Below are 18814 nucleotides of genomic sequence, written 5' to 3' on the forward strand. Positions count from 1 at the left end.
ATTATATTTTATTTAAGTTAGTATAATAAAATTTAATCAATCAATAATCTCTTTCTCTCAATACTTTTCAAGACCTGGCATCAATAAATAAATCAATCAATCTCTATCGCTTAAGACATTATCAAGAACACTAAGATAATACAAACATATCGTTGAAGTGATTCCTAAATGGTGAATGATAAACAATAATCATTTTTTTAGTTGAAACTTGTTTTTTTTATTCTCATTTATTTGCAGTTATGGAAGTTCATCTTATTAGTTATTAGCATGAAACCGGTACTCCGGAAGGGTCTATTTAAAAAAGGTGATGTAATGAAATCTTGAAAAATTTCAAGTTAATCAGTAGGCTACAGTAGTTCAAACATGATGATGCGTCAAACATAATTTTTCTATCCCGTACGTGTATAATATAAGCCAGTTCATTTCTTTGTTATATTATAGATTTTCGTATTATTCATGATATCATATAGTCTAAGTATATTTTATATTTATCTTTTAGTTTCTTTGCGACTGAGAAATGTTTGTGAATGATTGAGAGTAGGGTGGGAGATATGGATGAGACAATTATGAATGTTGACCGGCATTACATTTCTGTGTATATTCTTATAGGTGAGGCATTCTCCTTTGTTATACGGTACGATTGGAATATCTGTATTTCATTAGTACTCTCTCATTGAGTGATTGAAATAGACAGTAACTGCAATCAGCCGCCTTATCGGTGCAGTGTTGTTTATCTCATTCTGCCAATTCATCTGTACAAATCTCAAAATTTATCACACAGTGCACTATTGTAGAGCGAGGGACATCTTCTGCTTATTTTCTGTTCTGTTTATTACTTAAAGGACTTGTTAACGGTGAGTTATCCATAATTTCTCTAGATATAATGGAGACAATGTTTATGTACTATTCAATTCACAATTCACGGTCTTACACCGTGTCCCACGAGGAGGTTTACACGTTTAATTCTATATTACGTGCCCATTCATGCACCGAACTTTATTAAATTTCACACAGTTTACAAAGTAGGTTCTAAAAATATTCTGGGAAAAATTTTAGCTCCCTAACCTTCGTAGAAACAAAAAGGCGGCATCCATATTGAAAATTCACTTTTAATGTTTTTAAAGTATCGTTTTTCAATATGCCGTCAATTTCAATAAATGAATTTATTTCCTCCTCAAATTACAAATTACAAAAGTAGAAATTAAATAGTAACTTGGAAATTATACTGATCACGTATCCAGTTGTGTGATCAGATAATCAAAGTATAATTAACAAGGTAAAAAAATTATCAACTTAAATAATAAATAATAAAAATAAACTAGTATGAAAAAAATATATAAAAAGTATGAGAAAAAATTAAAAATAAAAGCTGTGAGTCAGGTGATTAAGATTGCTAAAACAATACTGAAACTACTGCCTGTAGCGCATGAGAGAGAAAAACAAATAACTTGAAACATCCCAGAAAACCAAAAACTGGAATAAATTAAATGCATTTAAATGCAATAATTAATGTAATTAATATAATACCGTACATGCCTTAGTGGAATAGTGATTCAATTGAATAATAATATTTTTATGAGAATGGTGCCGTTGAACAATGCTAGCTCAACCTGCACCATTATCTAACAACATTTCTAACCATCCATACGTCGTTCACTGTAAATAACCAGATCTTTGCTCTCTCACAAAAGACAATATAGGAAAAATTTAAGCCAGTCAATTCAAGTCAGTCTCAAAGCCTAAATCTGATACATCTAGAGCTAATAAGCCAGAATATTTGTTTCTACGAAGGTAAGAGAGTTGAAATTTTTCCAGAATATTTTTAGAACCTACTTTGTAAATTGTGTAAAATTAAAAAAAGTTCGTTGCATGAATGGGCACGTAATATAAAATTAAACGTATAAACCTCTTCGTGGGACACGGTGTATAATATGTCAGTATTGGTACAGGTCTTCTATTTATGAGTATGTTTGGTGTAAATTCTTATGTATGATTGAAGGTGTAAATGTGGAAGTTAAACTACCTCTCGCAGCTCTCATTAACAAACATTATGAATGCTGTAGATGACTGATCAATTCAAGCCAGTCTCGAAGCTTAAATCTGATACATCTAGAGCTAATTAATAAGCCAGAATATTTGTTTCAAGACAAAAAGTTTTGTTAGCTGTCTGTTATAGGCCGCCTCACAAGGCTTAATGGTCAAGTTTGAAGAGGGTCTGGCCAATTATGACTTAAGGCTTAATGGTCAAGTTTGAAGAGTGTATGGCCAATTATGACCATGTTATTGTTATGGGAGACTTCAATACAGACTTGTTAGGACCAGCTACTTTTGACAGAATTCAACTGACATAAATATTTGACACATGCAACCTGACTCTGCTCCCTCTAGAGGCCACCCACCATACGGCTAACCATACATTCCATACCCACCTTGATCTAATAATAATAATAATAATAATAATAATAATAATAATAATAATAATAATGCTAAGTTAAACAGAGATAAATAAATTAATTTATTAATCTGAACCAGATAAATCTCAGCAAATAGGACAGGATACTCAGGAGAAAAAAGGAGTCGCCAAGAGAGCTTTCATGGCCTTATTGGTATAGAAGAGGAAGCTCCTGATAACATAGGAAACAAATATAGGAAAACAGGGCACCTACCTAACAGGAAACTTGTTTGAAATTGGCGCGGCTATAAATTCAAACAGCTGTTAGTGTTCAGTAAACTCTGTTGCTATGGACGCTGTTGCTAAGGACCAGAGAATTCCGGCACTTGAAAAGCCGTCAAAGATAAGATTAACTCTTCAATTCACTCACTCCCTTCAATCAGCAGGACTGTATCTCACTCTAACAATTCAATTCAGAAAACAAGCCTTATAATCGTTATCACTTCCGTAGCACTGAAAAATGTCTGTTCAATAACCTCTTTACGAAAAAGAAAGATTTTAAATCGAAATAACTACTCTATACTTACAGTTTCAAACGATTCAGGTGAGGTAAGACACGCTCACATGCACATGAAATTTACTCACTCAGAAAAACTACAACTTAAACCACCAAAAATACTTGAAAGATTGAGGAGCCACAAAACCACGTCCAACCTATCCGAGCGCTCGGCATCCAATAGTAGTATCTAATAAGTAGTTACTTACTAATAGTAGTATTTAATCCCAAATTGGTAAGATCTCATGGACAGATCCCAGCTCACGGACTTCCTGGACATGATCTAATATATTGTACACTATTAGCCCCCGAAAAATAATCAAGTATATGACTATAAAAATATAGGTAGCACAGCATTACTCCAAGAGAGTATTCACATGCCCTGGGAAGGAATTTACCACAAAAATAATATCAATAACATCCTTTTAATAATACTCAATAATCAATCAACAATATCTATTCAATAAGTTGCTCCATTAAGGAATAGACGTGTCACCAGGACACCAGCTCCATGGATTACTCAGGATAGAACGGTACAATGATGATAGAACGGGATAGACTATGTACACTGGCCAGAAGAACACACAATACAAATACTTATGACGAATACAAGACAAAATAAAATAGATTTGAACAGTTAATCTATATAAATGAAAATCGAGTCTCCAATTTTCACATTCAATAACTTTTTTATGTGTGCACCGAATTGATGATTTTTAGTTGTGTTATGATGTTCAGGATCAGGTTTATGGCCTATCAAATTTTAATCCGATTCAGGTCCTTCAGAGTTCACATTTAATACTTATGGGAGAAGATTTGTGAGCTGTTAGAATCATTGCATCATACAACAGCGTCGGTAGATAGTAGACAAGAGTGTGTGCTGCTCCATAACCACCCATGTATTTTATTCTAAACGCCCCGACTAAAAACAAAATGACTGTTCTGTGTGTAACCATCCAGCAGTGCGGCCTCAGGTTAAATACTTATATGCTCTAAGGACATTGCTTTGTTTCGATAATTTCGCTGTCTTCGTTGTTCAGCATTAATTGATCTCTAGTATGTTATTTTTATTTTGCAGTTGAAAACTCTATCTATATAATAAAATGCCGCATCGAGTCTACTCAGGTGTGCATCCAGCTAAAGTTTGTCATGAGATGCATAAACTATTTGGCGGTAAGAAGTTCGCCGGCCCAGCTAGTTAGAAATAAAAAAGTTTATATTTTGAAAATTTGTTAAACTCTAATAGATCAATGGATTCTAAATGGCGCGCTTTAAAGACTCTCGGGGCATGCAAGGATAAGTCCAAGCTGATGGTCAGACATACCGTTCAAAAATTGAATTGCCACTTCTCTCAGGTTCCGGTGAGTTTGGATTTGGCCTATGAGTTAATATTATGAGGTGTTACGGTGTAATGATGAGTTTCGCTTTGCAGCGGGATGATATTAGATCAATCAATGACATTTTGGCTCAAACTCACTTACGCGACTCAGGTCGAGAAGAGACTCGACTCTAGTCGAGAGCATGTGTTTTCGAATGGTGACGTCGCGGAGACTAGAATCGACTGGACTGAGTGTCACCATTTGAAAACACATGCCCGACTAGAGTCGAGTGTTCTTGTCGACCTGAGTCGCGTAAGTGTAAGTTGAGCCTAACAGTAATGCTGTCTGTCGGTGCCGATGCACTTCCAGTGAGATTCATCAAACTAATTCTGCCTCTTATTTCTCCGTTCATTACACATTTATACAATACTTCATTTATGACCTCCACCTTCCCATCTGCATTCAAATTTTCTATGATGATTCCATTCAACAAAGTTGCTGATGCCACTACGTGTGATTATCGGCCGGTCGGCATACTGTCTATCTTGTCTAAGGGTCAGGAGAGGAGAGGCTTGCTCATAAGCAAATGAGTGGCTCTATTACTCGGAAGGGAATCATCGGCTAACATCAGTCTGGATTTCGAGGAGGTCACAGCAGCACCACATCAGCTTTGTTCTGTGCCCCAGACGTCATTGGAATGGCCATGTTTAAGTGACAGTCTACACTAATGGTGTTTGATTGATTTGAGCAAGGCATTCGATTGTATTCAACCTGGAAAAATTATGGGTTTTTAGAGAGTAGATTGGCATGGGTGAGATCATACGTACCTTGAGAGTAATAAGGCCATATCTCGAAACTCTCATTTTTTCAGGAGAGCAATTTGAAAGTTTCCATCCTTATTATAAAATATTTTCATCACCTAGATCGATTGTGATATTTCACATTCTATATCTAGCAATGTTTAAGCATGTTTCCAAAATAAATTACAAAGAAAGAATGTCGAATAATTATTATTAAAAAATATTGGTATCAATCCTCACACAGTTATTATTCTGATAGATGGGAAAAAGATACATGATTTTTCCAAAAGCACTCAATAATCTACAATACGGTAGTTTGTTACCAGTATTTGAATAGGCCTAAGTATAGTAGAAATAAGTACTGAAATAAATATGGGATTTCAAATATTATTTTAAAACTTGGGTATCCATAAATTGAAAAAGGATAAATTTTTGCTTCGTTTGTTAACAGCTTTGAACCTGTTATCTGCTCTATAATGAATTTCCAGTGGGTTGGAAATTACTTGAAACCTTATCAATCTATATCCTAATCACACATAAGTCTCAGACTAATTTGTGGACTTCACCCTCTGAGAAAAACAAAACGTCTCTGTAACATAGAATGATTGTTATGAATATTATTCAATATTACAAACATGAGAATTGGGGTGAATTAATAATAATGACTGGTATTTAGAATGAAATTTATTATTTAGTTTACTAATCTAATACTCGAAATCATTTCCATAATTCATGGACTCGTCTGTATTTTCTGTTGGTGCACAGCACTGTTCAAAGAATTTTCGGTGAACAGACGGAATTGCAAGATTTTTACATAAGTCAAGCAGATCTTTATGTTTTTCCGATGTAATTTTCGGAGCTTCATTATAAGCATCCTTCAGACAAAGTGTCGACGTGTTTCTTCCTCTTTGCCTTCTTCTCAAATTGACCTCCTTGTAAGTTTCTTGGTCGAACTCAGTCTTATAAAAAATTTGTTGGGCTCACTCTTTTCAACGTGAATGATTTTAATCTCATTCCAATAAACCTTCTCACCCTCTTCGTTTGTTCCCCAATTACTTCCACATTGGTTAGAAATATCTTTGAAATCTTTAATGTCCTCGGTGTTTGGTTCATCAACAATGAACGGTTTCCCCGATTTTTTGGCGGATTTGATCACCCACACCACTGAGCTGGAACGTAGATGGGTCCAGATTTTAATATTCTCTTCTTCTTCTTCTCTATTACCGAGTGCATCGTGTCACCCTCATTCTGCGTATACCAACGATTAGGAACTTGTGAGTTATCTCCTCAATTCTAAATGTGCTACAGAAAACAATACAGAGCAACCATCGATTTGTTTTTGTTCTGCCCAGCGCAGTTGTCTGAGTAGAAGATAACTCTTTTTTGTGACAGTAGTTTTTCAAATATGAATAAACGAACGTTGCTATTTCGTTGACACCCCTACGTGCTACATTCTCTGCCCAAAATTTCAATATCCCTGTTTTTTTAATGCAGAAAATGGTGAAGTTTATAGAGCAATTGAGCTTTATTACTCTCTCACCACAAGAGACAGAGAGTACCGCCTGTAAATCAAAGCATGACACAATTGTATCTATGTCAGAATTGTTGACATCATTTTCCTTTTATTTCCTACTTGATATTTTATTTTCTCAGTGCTTCAAATTCTCTTCCAACTTAATTTGTCTTCGCCGTCAGCATTCTTAAATTTCTCACAGAATGCACATAAATCTTTCTTAGGCATGAAGAAAAAGAGATTAAATTCATTGTTAAAAATGTACCGGTACATTGATTCCGAGAATTTCTTGCCGGCTTCAGATTCTTTCAGGCTTTCAATGAATAGACGATACATCTCTCTGATATTTAAGCTACCATCTAAAAATTCTCTTTAGTTTTTTCTCTTAAATAGTGAGATTCAATTTTTGTAAAGCTGCTGATTTGCTTCCTCACAATTTCTTTCAGCTCGTCTTCTGCGCAATGTTTTGTATGCTTGCCTTGTTTTGATTTTTTCAGTACATCTGAAGCAATTGCGTATCACTTTTTCTGAAATATCAAGTGTTTTCAAAAAAAATCCTTACATACTCTTACCTTATTACTTGAAATATAATAAGCGATCTCGATAGATTAGTATTCGTTGAACGATGACGTCAAATCCAGACGTAGCGTAAACTATCCTGATATGAAAAAGTGCTCACCTGGACACAGTATATATACAGAATGGAAACTTGTAATCAAATGCCTATCTTACCAATGCTTTTTACATGACCCCAATACTAAACACGTCACGTGACCTTGGGAAGTTCCAATCCTGGTCTTCTGATTGGCTCGTGGCAGTGAACGAGATCAATTGATCAGGATCATTAAAGTGATCTGAACCTACCATCAATACTATTACAATGCGGCGCTTCCTAACAAGATGGCGGATTTTGGCGTCAGGGTATAGCCAAGTTTCCGTACTGTATGTATACTGTGACCTGGATACGCAGTCCCTTACTATTCTGTATCATTCACATGTGTTGGAGCTTCCTCTCGCTTACTTCTTGGCTTACTTCTTGGAATCAGCCAATCAGCACCCTTCGTGTGGAAGGGTGTAGGCAGGCTGCTCTCAGCCTCTCACACTGTACCACTCAGTCGCTACTCCTTCTCACTTCTCGCCAGTTTGCACCCGGAAGCTTCAGCGGACAGACACCAGAGGACAGACATCATCTTTCAAAGTGAGTTTGAAACTGTTTTAACATTTTATTCAACTGCATGAAATCTTATTAAATTACTGCTCTGGATTGATAGTTGAACTTGAATTACCGTAATATTTGCTCGCATACCACGCAAACCTTTTATCTAAAAAGTCAACTCAAAAATCTCTGGTGAGCATCATACGCTGGGTTAAAAATAAAAATGGAGACTCAATACTAGTATGAATAGTTTTGTCAAAGATGTTTACCAATTACTGTGTGTTGGTCTATTGCTCATACCGTCGATTTTGTTTATGTTAGTGATTCATTTTACTTCTAAATACTGTAATTCAAGTTTTGTCATTAATTAATTGAATATTTTGTGATTATTAGTAAACAAGAATCCAAATTAAATGCTGTAATTCACCCCGAAGACTTCTGCTACTGCAAATATTGACAACAGCATTTAATTACAGCAGTGAATTACAGCATTTGATTTGGATTTTCGTTTAATAATAATTATTAATTCTCTAGCATTTGAATAATTGAAATATCTCAGTAATTTCCATCTGTAGAATATTTTGTGAATGAATAATCATTAAACGGAGTTTTCAATAAAAGCTTCAATATTACCTTTATTTTTATTCATAAAAACTTACTCTTGTTTTTGGGGTGTGCGTCTTACACGAGGGACTTAGTATGTGAGCAAATACGGTATTACACTTGGAGGGATTTTGAGTTTTCGATGTGTGTTTAAATTCAATTTCTTGATGACTGACTTCCATTATAATTCATTCCTCTTTCGTTTCCTAGTTGGCAGTGGGCTGGTTCCACTTCCATCAATTATTGTTGTATTAGAAAAATCAGAAACCGTTTGGCTGGCTTCATTTACACTTGCATCCACATCACCTTCCATAATATTTGTCTAACAATACCAGTAGCGGGAAGAATTGAAGTAGTATCACTGTTTGTGGCGATTTCTTCTTCAATATGATGTGAATCAATCTCTGATACTTCATTTTCAGAATCATTAGAGTTTGTTGGCAGATATCCTTGTCTTTGATGCAATCTTCTTTCTCATCTGATGAAGGATTCTCATTATACTCAAAGTTGATTATTCGTGTACTAGACATACAAGAAAGTTTAGAAACTCTTGGAGGGTTGCATCTTCTTCATTCTGTGAATGAAACAATATAATAATAATAATAATAATAATAAAAATAATAATAATAATAACTTCTTGACAGGCAGCATTGCGCTCTTTTGTGGTTTGAAGTTAAGAGATATTGTAGTTGTATTCGCCCCAACTCCGCCGTCATAGGCCGAAATAAAGGCAGCTGATTCCGTTTTAAATGGAAATTATTAATATTTTCCAATACATCTGACGAATATGGCAACTTGATAATTTCCTACAGACAATTATTTTCCTTTGGTTGACTATAGTAGTACTAGTACTCTGATGGACCGCTAGAGGTCAGCTACTCGAGTTTGAGAGCATGCGCTGTTCAACTCAAATCTCAAATAGTTGGTGTTGGATTCACATTCGCAGATCGCAGTATTCCTCCGCTGCTCCGCTTTGCAACGCTGTTTGGTTGAGTTGGAACTTTAAAGGTTAGTAAATCAGTTTTAATAAGAAGCGAGTTGTAAGTTTTTCAAGTGTTATTAGTCATTCAAAATGTGCCAGTCTTTGGTGAGTAGAAATATGTTTTACTCTATCTCATCAATTATGAATATCAAATAACAATTCATGAACCATCGTTCTGCCTTCTCTGTGTTTCATCTTGCAGTGGAACAAACTAGGGCGTGGCACACTTCTAGGAGTCAAACATTTATTATGATTACATTTCTATTTAATATATTCCTCCTGGAAAGTACCTTACCTCTATTAAACACTTTCTATCACAAATACTTTCATATCCATCAAGAAAAACTAAGCAATAAATATTGTGCAGTCGTTTCCAATATGACGCTCACTGGGCTTCGGCAATATTGCTTGTTGCTTCTAACTTGCAGCACAGATTTAAGTTATTTCTTGTCTGTTCACAGTTTGAAGATGATCATTATTTGTATTAAGACTAAGGATTCGATTTTTATTACTAGTGCATCAAGATATTCAAGAACAATGCTTTGTTATTTTGTCGTTTTTGTGAATCATACTCTTAAATTTTGAGGTTAAATATAACTTATTCGAATTCTATAGAATGCAGATAATTCAGTTGTCTAGATAATTCAATTGTCACAGTTAGCAACCCTGTTGGTAGGCAAATACACAAACTGACAATTATGAAGAGGATTGTTTTGGTTTTAATGTAAATAGGTAACATTTAAAACTTGTTACAATCAGCTAGTTGGTGTACTAAATGTTACAGAGAGATGCCTACTACAAATATTGTTTTTTAAGAGTTAGCTTACTATTATAACCGTTATTTCTCATCACTATAAAGCCTGCGAATAATTCTATTTATTTAACCAATATTCATTCAATTCTATCCATGTGAGATTCAGGAAAAGATAGGACGTCATTGTTGTCACTTTTCCTTCTCTACCGCCTTCTATAATAGTAGATAGCTGTGATATTCTGGCGTATCATCATAGTCTAGAAATAATTTTGCGAAGGTGCGGAATTGGAGCCAAGAATAGTGTATAGACCATGCTATATACCATCCTTGAATTGAAACAGGGTAGAGCTATCTGTTCTGTAAACGTTGTATCTCAAATTTAATAGATTTTTTCTATTATATAATATATAATTAATTGATCAATGAATAGGCTTGTAACCATCCTCGGTAAATTAAGAGTCTCTAAGAATAATTTCAAGTTAATCAGTTCAGTAGTTCAGAAGTGACGATGCGTCGTCAAACATGTATTTCATATTTATTTATTTTCAAAGACAACTCTTCACGAGTATTGTAAGCCCAGGTGATAATGAAGGGATGAATACAATGCCGCACAAACGTTCTATTTGTGATTATTCAATGAATGAATGAGAGATGATGAAATGATGATTATCCGTGCATTATATAAGCCAATTGCTTCATTTATGTATAAGTGAGTCAGAGTCACTGTTATATAGTATGATATAATATAATAATTATATCGATAGCCTATTCTTCTTTCATTGAAATAGTTAATATAATTGCATTACACAATTAATAAGTATCACAATCATACATATTATGTTTATACAAAGATATATGTTGTGGGTTGCTTTTTTTCTGGGTTGAGCCTTTGACTGATGCTTGCTCAATTACTGTGATTAAATAAATCACAGTAACCAGCTAAACATGGATTGTGTGAAAAATGTAATAGATATAGTGTGATGAGATACCATAATCGTTGGAGTGTTCTTATAATTTACATAATTTCATATAATTTGCTGTAGAGTATACCGTAAGTCCCTGTAATCTCAACTCAAACGAAACAATTTTTCTTATACTTTTTGCAGTTGTTATTTTCAATTGCAATAATAAAATCAATTTGGCGATTCATTTTTTGATATGGTATTTGATTTACAAGTACACCAACCATTGTATTGTAGATGATTATTACGAACGCGATCATTAATTTTAACTTTTATTCTTATAATGATTACTAACATTATCGGCATAAACATAAGCCAAGCATTTTTCTTGCTATTAATGAGTTGCCAAATATTCTGAAATTAGTAACTAATTCGGGGGGCTCACTAGTATCTCTATCACAATTTACAGATCAAAAAATTTGATTTGAAGGGTCGATAATGTAAACCTTTATGCCTTCCACTTTCATCAAAAGGGAAAGTATCATCATAGGTATAGTAGAAGAAGATCAGGATTAACTCTAAATAGCCCAAGCCAAATGAATAGGAGCCATTGAAAAGGCAATTCAAGGATTTGTTTACCTTCTAGACGTGACCCCGGGTCCCAGGGACCCGGGCAATTTTTGTTTTAGTTATAATTTTGCTTCCGATTGCTTTACTGTGACCCATGTAATTCATGTTAGGAGACACTTAAAACTTGATGTAGAGTGTTAGTGCTCTCTGACTTGTTATTTTCGTGAAATGAAGTTTCTGGGTCCCAGGGACCCAAGGGTCACGACTAAAGTAACTTTTTTCGTTTTTTCAAATGCACATTTTCATGCAATAGTGATTGGATTCTAGCAGTCAATATGTTTATTTTGAACAGAGACTTCAAAGAATGTACAAATTGATTTCTAGATCTCTATTTCAATGACATTAGTGATCCTAAAAATAAATTCATAGTTCAAGATAAGAATACTGACCCTGAGTGGGATGATAGTGAAACCAATGAACTTCAGGTAATCCCAGGAATTCTAAACCTCCCCTAAAAGTAAACTCTATGAGACCTTATATATTTTTAATGTTCTAGTAGTGTTTTTTAGGTTTTTAGGTTTATAATGATATTCATCACTAATTTCATAAGTCTTGCAGAGATTGTGCAACATGAAATTGAGGGTAGGGTAAAAACTACCCTAAGAGTGAACTATGACCTTCTAATTTTTTCCTATCTTTCTGGTAGTGTTGCATGTGAGATCAATCAAAGTATTCATCACTATAATTTTTTGTTCACTTTATATAAAATAATAACCAAACGTTACTTTTCACTACCCTAAAAATGCAAGGTTTTACAAATTTATTTTTATAATTATAATAAAGATCGATTTCTGCTTTACATAGGTGCTCAATGCGCAATAACCCTTGAACATATTAGAATCAAAGAATAACATTATATCTTGAAATATATTTAAATATTCAATATGAAAGAAGCGGGTCCCTGAGACCCAGGGTCACGACTAACGTCAGAAAAAAAGGGTCACGACTAGAAGGTTTTAAGCAGGGATGTGGGTTGAATGGTGCACCGTGAAATAGAGAAATGTCTTGAGATTTGTTAGAAAAATTCAATGAATGCTGTGAAACAATAAAACAATGATTCCAAGTACAAAGTGAAATTTATTTTAATATGGGTCTGTGCAAACAGAGTGTTGTCAGCGGTGAAGTGGACACTTGAGACTTATATCCTTATGTAAAACACCTTAGCTCAAATTATGTATAGAGTTTCAACATTAGTTTTTGAAAAAGCTTAGAAAACGCACGAAAAACGTGAAAAAAACCGCCGACTTTGGCCGTATCTCTGGCGTCATTTCAAAATCCCTATCAATACAATTTTTTTACACCTTTTCTGAGCCTGTGTACCCAATTATTCATTATATCACTCTAGTAGACCCACTCGCGAAAAGTCTCTATAAAATCCCAGACCAACTTATTTTCTGTGTTTCGCTTTGCATCTTCTACTCCATATTATATCTGAATATGCTCAGAGACAAACAATGTAAGTTATATTTTGCAATGGTTCCTACTGCGGCGCAAACAGTTTCTGCCTACAGCCAGTCGAGATGAGTGTTTCAGATTCCCCACGAGCAAGTTTTATCATGCCTATCCACCATTTTCTTCACCTTCCTACCTAGAAACAGAGCTGGTTACACGTGTACTTCGCACCCAACGTGGCCTCATCTTGCGATAAGAGTCAGGCTAGAAAATAAAAAGAAACCCATTTCCGTTCATCGTCGACCAGTCGTCCACTATTGGCTTGACGCCAATATTCTGTTATCCAAAGCCTGGAAAGGAGTATTCTTGAATATTTCAACTAGCTTACTGTAGTGAATGATATATTAGTGTAAAATATTATTTTCACAATATCATCATACCATGATACAGCAGGGGTGCTCATAGGGGGGGGGGGGGGCATTATAACGCGTACCGAGTCATTGAAATTATTGTTTTTTTTACAAATCTTTGGGGGTCTCAAAAAAAGGTTGTATTATTATTATTGATATTAATATTATTATACTGTATAGCACCATATAGAACCGTAGATGATAGCATATATATCTGATCGTGTAGTGTGTTAAACATCATATGGTTATGCACATATGATTAGGATTGTTATATTTATGAATTATCTAAAATAATATTAAAATCAATTAATTTTTTTTACTGTTCGTTGAGTTATTATCAACATGATGTGGCGTTAACGACAGTTTCTGATGCACGTGGATAGGAAATCATCTTAGTAGGCTTTCACCTATTTTTCTCTTATCATGTGAATTGGTTATAATCCAAATTATCTTCGTAATCTTCATATCCTTAGAATCTTCATCTCTTTCTTATTCTGTGATTAGGAATTCACATAAAAAACTCATTCTTCATCAATTTTGCAAGGCATGTTTAGACAGCGTCAATTTTAACCTTCTAGTCGTGACCCTGACTGGGTCCCAGGGACCCGGGCAATTTTTACTTTCCTTGCCATACTACCATAGGTAAGGAAAGTATTGCTTTCCAAAAAATATTAAGGTACCCCAATTTCAAGTTTTCTATACGTTTGAAGCTCCCCTGAGTCCAAAAACAAGATTTTTGGGTGTTTGTCTGTGTGTGTGTATGTGTGTATGTCTGTGAACACGATAACTCCATTCCTAATTGACTGATTGATTGAAATTTCAAACTTAAGGTCCTTATACCATGAGGATCCGACAATAATAAATTCAATAAAATTCAATTCAAGATGGCGGAAAAAATGGCGGATAATTACTAAAAAACCATGTTTTTCACGTTTTTCTCGAAAACGGCTCTAACGATTTTCTTCAAATTTATACCATGGATAGCTATTTATAAGCCCTATCAACTGACATGAGTCTCATTTCTGGGAAAATTTCAGGAGCTCCATAATATTCTTGAGAAAAATGGCAGAGAATGACTAAAAACCATGTTTTTCACGATTTTCTCAAAAACGGCTCTAACGATTTTCTTCAAATTTATACCATGGATAGCTATTTATAAGCCCTATCAACTAACATGAGTCTCATTTCTGGGAAAATTTCAGGAGCTCCATAATATTCTTGAGAAAAATGGCGGAAAATGACTAAAAAACCATGTTTTTCACGATTTTCTCAAAAACGGCTCTAACGATTTTCTTCAAATTTATACCATGGATAGATAGCTATCCATACGCCCTATCAACTGACTTGAGTCTCATTTCTGGGAAAATTTCAGGAGCTCCGTAATATTCTTGGGAAAAATGGCAAATAATTACTAAAAAAACATGTTTTCACGATTTTCTCAAAAATGACTTGACCGATTTATTTCAACTCATACCCTGTATAGTTATTTATCAATTCTATCAACTGACATGAGTCTTTTTCCTGGAAAACTAATGGGGGGTCCACCCCATCCTTGAGAAATGGACTTTGTGAACTCCTTCTCGTGCATGAAATAGGTAGGTAGAACAGTTTATAATAAAAAAATCTGGTGTGGTACACTCACACAACTTTCCTTGCTCATATTTGAAACTACGATCAGACTTCTCTATATGTGTATTATATATAATTGTTTTCAAAGTACTTTTTCTTTGTTGTGAAATTCGATGATTTTTACAATCGTCATTTTTTTAAAGTCGTCAGAACAGCTGTTCTACAGATGAAATATCTCGACTATGTGTCCTTTTTATGAACTGCGCTACCTACCTACCTCATGCACGAGAAGGAGGTTACTAAGTCCATTTCCCAAGGATGGGGTGGACCCCCCATTGGTTTCCCAGAAAGGAGAATCATGCCAGTTGATAGAGCTGATAAATTAACTATACAGGGTATGAATTTGAAAAAAATCGGTCAAGTTATTTTTGAGAGAATCGTGAAAAACATGGTTTTTTAGTAATTATCCGCCATCTTTCTCGAGAATATTACGGAGCTCCACACATAATATTACACACGGAATATTACACACACATACACACACACAGACCAATACCCAAAAATCATGTTTTTGGACTCAGAGGACCTTGAAACGTATAGAAAACATGAAATTAGGGTACCTTAATTTTTTTTGGAAAGCAATACTTTCCTTACCTATGGTAATATGGCAAGGAAAGTAAAAAGAACACATTGTCAAGATATTTCATCTGTAGAACTGTAGCTGTTTTGACGATTTAAAAAAAAAATCGAATTTCACAATTTACACAAAGTAAAAAGTACTCTGGAAACAATAATTATATATACACATATACAGTATACAATCGTCATTATATTATTCCCCTAAATTATTCTCGTTTAAGAATGAGGCTTACAGTTCAATGGGAAAGAAAAGTTGCAAAGAAGCAAGGAAAGTTGTGTGTGTACCACACCAGATTTTTGTTTTAGTTATAATTTTGCTTCCGTTCGCTTTACTGTCTATTGTGACCCATGTGAATTCATGTCAGTAGACACTTGAACTTGATGTAGAGTGTTAGTGCTCTCTGACTTGTTGTTTTCGTGAAATTACGCTTTTGGGTCCCTGGGACCCAAGGGACACGACTAACGTAACTTTTTTCATTTTTTTCAAATGCACATTTTTATGCAATAGTAATAATTGGATTCAAGTAGTCAACATGTACATTTTGAACAGAGACTTCGAAGAATGCACAAATTAACTTCTAAATCTCTATTTCAATGACATTGGTGATGATAAAAATAAATTCATAGTTCAAGATAACAATACTGACCCTGAGTAGGATGATAGTGGAACCAATGAACTTCATGTGATCCCAGGGATACTTAACCCCCCCTAAAAGTGAACTTTATATGACCTTATATATTTTCCATGTTTCTAGTAGTGTTTCATGTAGTTTTTAGGATTTATAATAATATTCATCACTATAATTTCATTAGTTTTGCAAAGATTGTGCAACATGATCTTGAGGGTAGGGTAAAAACTATCCTAAAAGTGAACTATGACCTTCCAATTTTTTTCCTTTCTTTCTAGTAGTGTTGCACGTAAGATATCATAGACATCATAGTATTCATCACTAAAATTTTTTGTTCACTTTATATAAAATAATAATCGAACGTTACTTTTCACTACCCAAAAAATGCAAGGCTTTATAAATTTATTTTTATAATTATAATAAAGATCGATTTCTGCTTCATATAAGTGCTCGTTGCGTTTATCAATAACCCTTAAACATATTAGAATCATAAAATAACATTATATCTTGAAATATATTGAGATATTCAATATGAAAGAAGCGTGTCCCTGGGACCCAGGATCACGACTAACATCGGAAAAAAATAGGGTCACGACTAGAAGGTTTTAAGCAGGGATGTTTTAACACAACGCAGTCATAATCGGCGGTAATCGACTTTGACATAACAATGAAATTTGCAACATAATAATGCCCTATTCCATGCGATATCTTATGCTATCTTTTCTCTATACCGGAAGAACTTGAATCCACAATAAAAGACGTTGGGAAAAAATCTCATGTGGTACACTCACACGACTTTCCTTGCTCATATTTGAAACTACGATCAGACTTCTGTATATGTGTATATATAATTGTTTTCAGAGTACTTTTCCCTGTGTGTAAACTGTGAAATTCGTTGATTTTTACTTTCCTTGCCCTATTACCATAGGTAAGGAAAGTATTGCTTTCCAAAAAAAATTAAGGTACCCCAATTTCAAGTTTTCTATACGTTTCAAGGTCCCCTGAGCCCAAAAACATGATTTTTGGGTATTGGTCTGTGTGTGTGTATGTGTGTGTGTGTGTGTATGTGTGTGTGTGTATGTGTGTGTCTGTGTGTATATGTGTGTGTGTGTGTGTGTATGTGTGTATGTCTGTGAACACGATAACTCCATTCCTAATTAACCGATTGACTTGAAATTTTAAACTTAAGGTCCTTATACCATGGGGACCCGACAATAAGAAATTCAATAAAATTCAATTCAAGATGGCGGAAATAATGGCGGATAATTACTAAAAAACCATGTTTTTCACGTTTTTCTCGAAAATGGCTCTAACGATTTTCTTCAAATTTATACCATGAATAGCTATTTATAAGCCCTATCAACTGACATGTGTCTCATTTCTGGAAAAATTCCAGGAGCTCCGTAATATTATTGAGAAAAATGACGGATAATCACTAAAAAACCATGTTTTTCACGATTTTCTCGAAAACGGCTCTAACGATTTTCTCCAAATTTATACCATGGATAGCCTATCATACGCCCTATCAACTGACATGAGTCTCATTTCTGGGAAAATTTCAGGAGCTCCATAATATTATTGAGAAAAATGGCGGATAATCACTAAAAAACCATGTTTTTCACGGTTTTCTCGAAAACGGCTCTAATGATTTTCTTCAAATTTATACCATGGATAGCTATTTATAAGCCCTATCAACTGACATGAGCCTCATTTCTAGGAAAATTGCCGGAGCTGCGTAATATTCTCGAGAAAAATGGCGAATAATTACTGAAAAACCATGTTTTTCACGATTTTCTCAAAATTTACTCGACTGATTTATTTAAAATTCATACTCTGTATAGTTATTTATCAGCTCCATCAACTGGCATGAGTCTCCTTTCTGGGAAACTAATGGGGGGGGGGGTTCACCCCATCCTTCAGAAATGGACTTTGTAACCTCCTTCTCGTGCATGTGGTAGGTAGGTTGAGTAATAACACATAGTCGAGATATTTCATCTGTAGAACAGCTGTTTTGACGATTTTTAAAAAATCATCGGATTTCACAATTTACACAAAGGAAAAAGTACTCTGAAAACTATTATATACACACATATACAGTAGTCTGATCGTAGTTTCAAATAATTATGTTGCCGCCTATCGTCATTATGTTATTTCTCTAAATTATTGTCGTTTAAGAATGAGGCTCCCAGTTTAATGAGCAAGGAAAGTTGTGTGAGTGTACCACACCAGATTTTTTTAGTTGTCATTTTTTTAAAGTCTTAGAAACAGCTGTTCTACAGATGAAATAACTCGACTATGTGTTCTTTTTTTGAACTGCGCTACCTACCTACCTCATGCACGAGAAGGAGGTTATTAAGTTATTTCTCAAGGATGGGGTGGACCCCCCATTAGTTTCCCAGAAAGAAGACTCATGCCAGTTGATAGAGCTGATAAATAACTATACAGGGTATGAATTTGAAAAAAATCGGACAAGTTATTTTTGAGAAAATCGTGAAAAACATGGTTTTTTAGTAATTATCCGCCATTTTTCTCAAGAATTTTACGGAGCTCCTGCAATTTTTCCAGAAA

General features: G+C 34.6%; 1 protein-coding gene across 2 annotated transcripts in view; it reads left to right on the forward strand.

Annotated features, from left to right (window-relative positions):
- Positions 1-780: 780 nt before the first annotated feature.
- Positions 781-18814, forward strand: part of LOC111045804 (serine/threonine-protein phosphatase 6 regulatory ankyrin repeat subunit B) — a 33127-nt gene continuing 15093 nt past the window's right edge. The window contains exon 1 of one of the 2 annotated variants that reach the window (XM_039442308.1): positions 781-854. The gene's annotated coding sequence lies outside the window, so the exon portion shown is untranslated. Of the gene's footprint in view, positions 855-7668; positions 7779-18814 lie in introns of those variants that run through there. The other variant, XM_039442309.1, reaches the window with a different exon arrangement.

The sequence above is a fragment of the Nilaparvata lugens genome, chromosome X, assembly GCF_014356525.2.
Source record: "Nilaparvata lugens isolate BPH chromosome X, ASM1435652v1, whole genome shotgun sequence".
NCBI lineage: Eukaryota > Metazoa > Arthropoda > Insecta > Hemiptera > Delphacidae > Nilaparvata > Nilaparvata lugens.